Here is an 8,120-nt window from a genome sequence, read left to right as displayed (position 1 = left end):
GTTCTCCCACACTATTAAAATTACGTTGACGTACTTTATTTTGATAATGTACATGACACTATTTGGATTATTTATACGATGTGTTCTTTTGGTGTATTATATATCATTGAGTTTACATTACTCTACATTGATGTACTATATTCTGATGTACAAACATCAGTTGTTACACAAAAAAATATTGAGTTTTGAAGTGAAATGTAGTTGATTTAAAATATAACATAATGTTCCGTAGGTACATCTACGGAACATTCTGTTGATAAGATGTTCCGTAGATGTACTTACGAAAGATTTCCTGAACTAGATTAATATGAATTTTCCCAACATTCACTAGTTTATAACGGAATTTGCAGCCAAATCTTATTCAATTTCCTTAACAATCTATTTATATATGCATATAAAAAATGACTAAGTGTTCTCCTTTTTAATTTATTTACTACTACGCTATTTTTTTTGGTTTTGAAATCACTACTACGCTATTTAATTTATAAAACAAAATAATACATAATCTAATTTCTTTTAAATAAACATATAATAGAGAATAAAAATAAAAATAAGAGTAGAGAACAAAATCATAGATATTAATATACCAGTAAAACAAAAGAATAATAAATTAATCAAATTAAATATACAAAATAATTTCTAATTTATTTTTCTCATTTTTTTTAAAGTAAACAACTTACTTAAGTCAATTATTTCCAAGAAGATTATTTATATATTCATAGTTAAAAATGTCTAGTGTTTTCCTTTTTAATTTTTTTACTACTCTATTTAATAAAAATTAGCTTTAATATTTAAATATATTATTTAAATGTAATTTTCTCAAATATATAAGAGTATCAAAAGATGGATTAAGATATTTTCTTAATGAATTGTCACAACACCACCGTATATATTATTTAACATATAATTAAGTCAGAAAAAGACTTATATATAAACGGTGTTTCGCTCTCCGTACAATGCGACACCAAAAGGGGGCTTTCCGGTAGCCTTCCGGCGAGCTGCCGTGCGTGCGATTCTGTGTTCTCGGAGGATCTCGAAGGCGCCTAGAAAGGTATCTTGTACTCTCTCAATTTCGGTTTTCGGTTTAAACTCCTGGCTTTAGGGCTCAGGGACCTTGTTGAGAAGGTACTGTTAGATATCATTTTAGGGCTTTTTGGGTCTGCCGATTGTAGCGCTCTGCACGGTTTTCTCCTTCTTTCGTTTGCTTCATCTGGGTTAGCTTGCTTCGTTTTATTGGCATCTTTTGGATTCATTGCTGTTTCGGATACTTGCTGGGAGTTTACTGGGTTAGCTTGCTTCATTTTCTTAGCTTGCTTTGTCTGATGAGGGATCGAAGGTTTGTTCAGCAAGAGAATGGGTGGATGAAGGTTTCGCGTTTTCGACGGGCTGGGGGGATTTACTCAGATGGGATGTCTTTCCGTTGGGTGGATGGAATTGAAACCGACCCAATTTTGCTAAGGCGGTGACGTCGTTTTATGTTTCAGAATTCCCAGACGTCTCTTGCGCAAAAAAGATTTGTTTGATCTTTTTGTTGTATTGGGAACGTCGTGGAGGTGGCGATTTCGCCTAGAAGGAACAAATTTGGAAAACGATTTGGGTTTGCCAGATTTGTGGAGGTTGAAGACGGTCGGATACTCGCGGTGAGATTGGATAATGTGGTGATTGGGAATAAGAATATTCATGTTAATCTCCCTCGTTTTGAGAGGAACCAAGGGGGTTTCGTGAGACACCCTGTTGGACATTTTCACTCTAAAAGAGTTGATATCCAGCAGCCTGCCGTAAAGAAGGTTAATAGTTGTTTTGGAGCTGGGAAACCACTCAATCGTTCGTTCGCCAATGTTGTCGAGGGAGTCTCTACGAAGGATTCATCTGTGCAAGATCACATGAACTCACTTGACGGGTCTGCTGTGGCGAGGGAAGTTTGCTTCAATACTTCGGATTTGCACAGGAGAAGGTTTGAAAATGCTTTTATAGGGAGAGTGGCTATTCCGGGAACGACGTACAACATTCAAACTTATATGGAGATGGAAGGTGTGTTTGCCGTAAAAGCAACGCCGATGGGAGGTAATACTTGTCTTCTCGAGGAATCGGAAGAAGGCTTTATTATGGATCTAATAGGGGAGGGACAGGATTGGTGGCGGAGTTGGTTCAGCGATGTCAGGAAGTGGGAGGAGAGCTTGATCGAGGAATACAGGGAGGTGTGGCTGAGAGTTTACGGCATACCTGTTCATGCTTGGCACTCAGATTTTTTCGTGGCTTTGGCTGAGTCGTGGGCCTCTTTCATGTGTATAGATGAGGGAACGACTAAGGGTTGCGCTTTCGACGTAGCCAGGATTTTAGTTAAGGTGCAGTTGTCGTTTCGCACACCTAATGCTGTCAGCGTTATCATCGATGGGAAGAAATTCTACTTAACGATCAGGGAGGACCAGTGGTGCATTTCGTTTGACTCCTCAGGTATTTCCAAAAAACCTTCTTCTGCTGATCCTTCCTCGGATTCGGAGGATTTATGGAATGATGATATTAGCCTTAGGAATTTTGACTGAAACACTGATATTTCGGATAATAGTATTGAACAATTCTCTGACAACGTGGTTAGGGGGGAAATTCTGAGGAATTCTTCAGCTCCAGGTTCTGTGGCTGCCGGGCCTCCCAAGACGCAGAAGGTCGTTGTAGATCGCGTGGATGGGAATTCGGGTTGCAGCGAAGCTAGGGAGTTTGACAATGCCCTGTTGAAGGTTCGAAACAGTAGCGATTTTTCCGGACAGGAGATGGAAAAGGCAGTTCCGCAACATCTAACACCGGTTTCCGTTGACACTGGATCAGCACCAGAACAACACCGGATTCTGTCTGCTCCGATTCTGTCTTCACCCATCTCTGTTTGTTCAGGAACGGACGCCGCTGTGTCCAGCAAGCACGGAGGTTCGGGCTCAGACGGTTTGCCCAGCAAGATTGGATGTTCCCTTGCACTGGCTGAGTCAATCCCTGGGGCGAAATTTCGCAAGAGATTGTGACTGAAACTGTTAAACGGCATGCCACGAAAAAATAAAGGAAGAAAAAAAATCAATACTAAGCCGGTTTGTGTGAGTTCTGCTCCGGACATGAAGGGTTCTGTTTTGAGTCCCCTCAAAAGACTTATTGCGTGTAATTCCTTGGAGGTGAACAGTAGCTTTAATAGTGGTTATAATTCGGTGTGTTATGGCGATCAAAACGATGAATCCGATATATGTAGAAACAACGGAAGACAATGGAGATTAATGGACGTGGATATTGGGGGGAAATAATGCTCGGCTATTGTTGCGCTTGGTGTTGTGAATGCGGAGGGAAGGAATAATCTCATTGATAGGATCGAAACATTAGAGATAGGGGGAGTTAAAAAAGGGGAGGTAACGAAGGAGAATAAGGAATGTGTCCAATGATTATAGGATCTATGAATATTAGGGGGGGTGAATGCTCTTAAAAGAAGGAGGATTAGCTCGTTGATTAAAAAAGGTAATGCGGATTTGTTTTTAATTCAAGAAACTAAGGTTGTTAACATGGATAGTAATTTGGCCAAGTCTTTTTGGTATTCTCCGGAGGTGGGATTTTCCTACTCTAATTCCTTAGGTAGGTCGGGAGGATTACTCATCTTATGGAACGACAAAGTGGAGGTTGTTAATAGCTTTAAAGGAGAGGGTTACTTGGGAATTAAAGCTCGTTGGGAAAATAACTATTATTATGTGCTTAATGTTTATTCGCCTTGTTTGTTGATCAAAAAAATAGAATTATGGAAGAAGTTGCTCGAGTTGAAGGAGACATTCAAGGATGGGGAATGGATCATGGGAGGGGATTTCAATGTGATTAAAAACACTAGAGAAAGAAAGGGGCGAGCGGTAAACGTGAATAAAAGAGAAGTGGAGCTTTTTTCGGAGTTTATTTGTAAAAGTGCTTTGGTGGACATACCTTGCAAAGGAAAAAAGTTCTCTTGGTTTAGCGGGGACAGGAAGTCGATGATAGGGATATTTCGGATCATTGCCCAATTTGGATTTTGAAGGATCAACGGAATTGGGGACCAAAACCATTTCAATTCAACAACGAATGGTTTAGTTTTGATTCCCTTATTCCTTTTATGGAGAACGAGTGGAAAAGTATGACGGTGTAAGGAAGAGGTGATTATGTGTTAAAAGAAAAACTTAGGCTTCTAAAAGATAAGTTAAGAATTTGGAACAAGGAAGTGTTTGGTAGAATTAACTTGGAGATGGAGGACGGAGCTCGCGTGATGAACTTGGCCGATGACAAACTCGTCTCCGATGATTTTATTAACTTCGATAGCACTATGGAGTTTAGAAAGGAATCTTGTAGTAAGTTTTGGAGGAATTTAAGGATAAAAGAGAACATGTTACTACAAAAGTCTAGATTGAGTTGGATTAAGGAAGGAGACTCCAATAGCGGTTTCTTCCATAAGGTGATGAAACAAAGAAGAAGGAACAATCATTTAGGTCCGATCCTTTCTACGGAAGGAATGGCGGAGTCGGTAGAGGAGGTTAGGGAGGCGGTGTTCAATCACTTCGAGGAGAAATTAGTTGAAACGGAGGTTAGTAGACCTTTTTTGAAGGGCATTCCGTTCAAATCTTTAAGTAAGGAAGAGGCGGATGATTTGGAGAGACATTTTCTACACGATGAGATTAAAGAGGCGGTGTGGGAGTGTGGAGGAGATAAAAGTCCGGGGCCGGATGGGTATTCCTTTCTTTTCATTAAAAGATGTTGGCACTTTATTAAAGAAGATTTCTTCAATAATTTTTTTGGAGGGAGTTCTTTATCAAAGGTAATCATTTCATCTTTCTTGACTTTAATTCCAAAGAAGCATAATCCTTTGGGATTGGATGACTATAGGCCCATTTGCTTGGTGGGATGCATTTATAAAGTGGCGACCAAACTTTTGGCGGGAAGACTAAAAAAGGTGCTAAACTCCATCATATCTCCTTGTCAAACCGCTTTTGTCCCCGGTAGACAATTGCTTGATGGGGTGATAGTTGCGAACGAGGTGGTTGATTATGCTAGGAAGACGGGTAATAATTGTTCTCTTTTCAAAGTTAACTTCGAAAAGGCGTACGATAAGGTGAGTTGGTCTTTCTTAAAATTTATGTTCAAAGCGATGGGGTTCGGTATGAGATGGATGAAGTGGATGGATTTATTGGTATTTAAGAGCGATATGTCAGTTCTTGTGAATTGTAGTCCCTTGAAAGAGTTTGGTGTTTATAGAGGGTTGAGACAAGGAGAACCCCTTTCTCCTTTTCTTTTCGTTTTGGTGGAGGAAGCTCTCTGATGACACGATTTTATATCGTATATTTAGCTTGAATTCCGTAGATATTGATAGCATTTTCCGTTTATTATGTTGATTTATTATGATATTACGCGAGTTTTTGCTTTGTTTCAGGTTTTACACTCTTATTATGGCTATTTGTGAAAAGGAGAGGAAATGGAGCTAAAACGACCACTATTTAGGCCTAAAATATGATAAATGGGTGCTGAAGTGAAGAGGAGGTGCAAATAAGTCCCAAAAGAAACAAGCCAGCCCACTAAGAATCAAATGTGCGTGGCCCAAACCACACAAGCAAGTGGAGACGCACGTCTCCGACGTCTCATTGGCCACGTCAGCAAAAGGGAGACGCACGTCTCCAGTCCCCTACATTTTCTCCACTTGAGACGCACGTCTCAAGTCATTCAAAGGAACTTCCTAAAGAAGTGGAGACGCACGTCTCCAGGCCCAGTCTGAAAAAAGTCCCTCTTTTCATGCAACGCAACTGCAGAAGCTCCCCTATAAATAGAAGCAGTCACCTTAGTTCTCAAGGTCCGATTTCCTGCTAACGAAGTGCTGCCGAAATTGTACCGTGCTTTATATTTTCTTCTTGCTTTCATTCAAATAGTCTGTTTTTCTCACAACGATTTCTACACCGGAAATTGTTGTGAACCTTTTATAAATCTAGCCTTACGTTAGATTTATCGCTTTTATTTCCTTGTTTTAATTTCCGTCCGTTTAAATTCCGAAGAACGATCCAGCCAACCTGTGGTGGAAGTTCAGTACTCGAAGATTCAATTACAATTTATTTAATTCAGGTTTAATATTTACCGCCTTTATTTATATAGTTATTGCATGATATATTATATGCCCATTAACATGCCTTTTATTATAAGCCAAATTAATTTATGCATGCTTAACCGTATTAATATGTCTGGCTAATTTACTAAGGTATCGGTATGTAAAGTAAGTTAACTGTGGGATCCGAAATAAATTGGCTTAATTATGTTTTATTAAATATCACTTGTTTTTGGTTTGTATGTCTAACTTAATTAGTAAGTCTTAAAACCAATAGAGCGAAGGTTTGAGGGTTTAAGACGGTCAAAGGTTAAAATCAATAGAGCGAAAGTTTGAGATCTTTAATTGGATAGTAGACATAGGACATTAGTTTTAAGGATGGAGAAAGCGTATTAAAACTAATTAGAAACTTATTTATTTTCAAAAATTGTTTTTACACCCGAGCGGGATGGCGAAAGCGTACGTTAGGGATATTAGCATGTTCCGAGTCAACAGAGCGAAAGTTTGAGATTAGGAGATTTAAATAGATAACAACTTCATAAAACATGCATTTTATTAATTACGTTGTTTCCAAAAAGCTTTTCTAACATCTAATGGGATGGCGAAAGCGTACATTAAGAGTTAGGATAGTAATCTAAATCAACAGAGTGAAAGTTTGAGACGAGGATTTTTTAACCAATTGAATTAGTAAAGATTTTTTAATTGAATTATGCATTAGCCAATGGACCTTCGGATCACCTAAAGTTAAACGAAATACATACTGATATCTGTTCATTATTATATTTCTTACTATTCACAATCACTCTCCCTTAGGAACAGTCAAATTATTAGTAGCCTTAGCTTTACATAGTAACCTTAGATAACGGTAGATCGATTCATAGTCCCTGTGGATTCGATATCTTTTAAAACTACACGACACGACTGTGCACTTGCAGTCATCAGATTAATAGACACGTAAAGTCGCGATCAAGTTTTTGGCGCCGTTGCCGGGGACTATTTAAGTCGATATCGTAACTCACTGTTACACCGTAGAGACTAGGGCAATTCTTTCTTTCTTTTTGAACGATTGTATGCCAAATACTCGTTCACAAGGAGGAGATTTTATACAACGAATTAACGAGATCGAACGTTTCATTAACGTCAAACGTCGAGCTCGCAATCTTCCCGAAGTAGCACCAATTCCGATTAATCAGGAATTGACCTTTACTGATCAAATCAATCAAATTATCCCGAAGTTAGAGATGGCTGCTATTCGTCCTCTTCACGAGACTATGCCGCTCCTTCACGCGGTGAACCGCACTCAAGTATCGCACCACCTGCGATTGAGGCAAACAATTTCGAATTGAAACCTTCGTTGGTCCAAGCTGTTCAACAGAATCAATTTTCTAGAAGCCCTGCAGACGACCCCAACCTCCATTTATCTGTGTTCGTGCAATACGCCGACACTGTCAAAGCTAACAACGTTAGTTCCGAAGCTATTCGATTACGTCTCTTTCCTTTCTCCTTGAGGGATAGAGCTAGAGGGTGGCTTCAATCCCTGCCTTCTAATTCCATAACTACATGGGATGAATTGAAGAGAGTATTCTTAGCGAGATACTTTCCGCCTAGCAAAACTACTATGCTAAGAGGTCAAATCAACGGATTTACCCAGAAGTATAACGAATCACTCTTCGAAGCTTAGGAACGTTACAAGGACATGCTTAGACTATGCCCTCATCATGGACTCGAACCATGGCTGATCATCCATACTTTCTATGGTGGTCTCCTATATAACACTAAAATGACTATAGATGCCACTGCTGGCGGAGCATTAATGGACAAACCTCATGATGAAGCATACAACCTCATAGAGAACATGGCACAAAACCATTACCAATGGGGTGGAGAATGAGCCGCTCTAGAGAAAACCCAAACCAAAGGAGGAATGTACGAAATAAGTGGTATAGACCGCGTTAACGCTAAAGTAGACGCTTTAACTCAAAAGATCGAAAACTTAACCATCACTCCATCAGCCACCGCTGCTGCTGTAGCACCTAACTGCGAGATT

The 8,120-nt window shown here is 39.4% G+C and overlaps 1 non-coding gene across 1 annotated transcript; it reads right to left on the bottom strand.

The window, feature by feature from the left end:
* Nucleotides 1-7,691: 7,691 nt before the first annotated feature.
* On the bottom strand, nt 7,692-7,798 carry LOC131615297 (small nucleolar RNA R71). The gene has a single exon (XR_009287720.1). It is a non-coding gene; the product is annotated as a small nucleolar RNA R71 (small nucleolar RNA).
* Nucleotides 7,799-8,120: the final 322 nt, after the last annotated feature.

The sequence above is a fragment of the Vicia villosa genome, linkage group LG6 (genome assembly GCF_029867415.1).
Source record: "Vicia villosa cultivar HV-30 ecotype Madison, WI linkage group LG6, Vvil1.0, whole genome shotgun sequence".
Lineage (NCBI taxonomy): Eukaryota > Viridiplantae > Streptophyta > Magnoliopsida > Fabales > Fabaceae > Vicia > Vicia villosa.
Note: the sequence above shows the minus strand (reverse complement) of the source record. Positions and strands in the feature narration are given on the sequence as shown.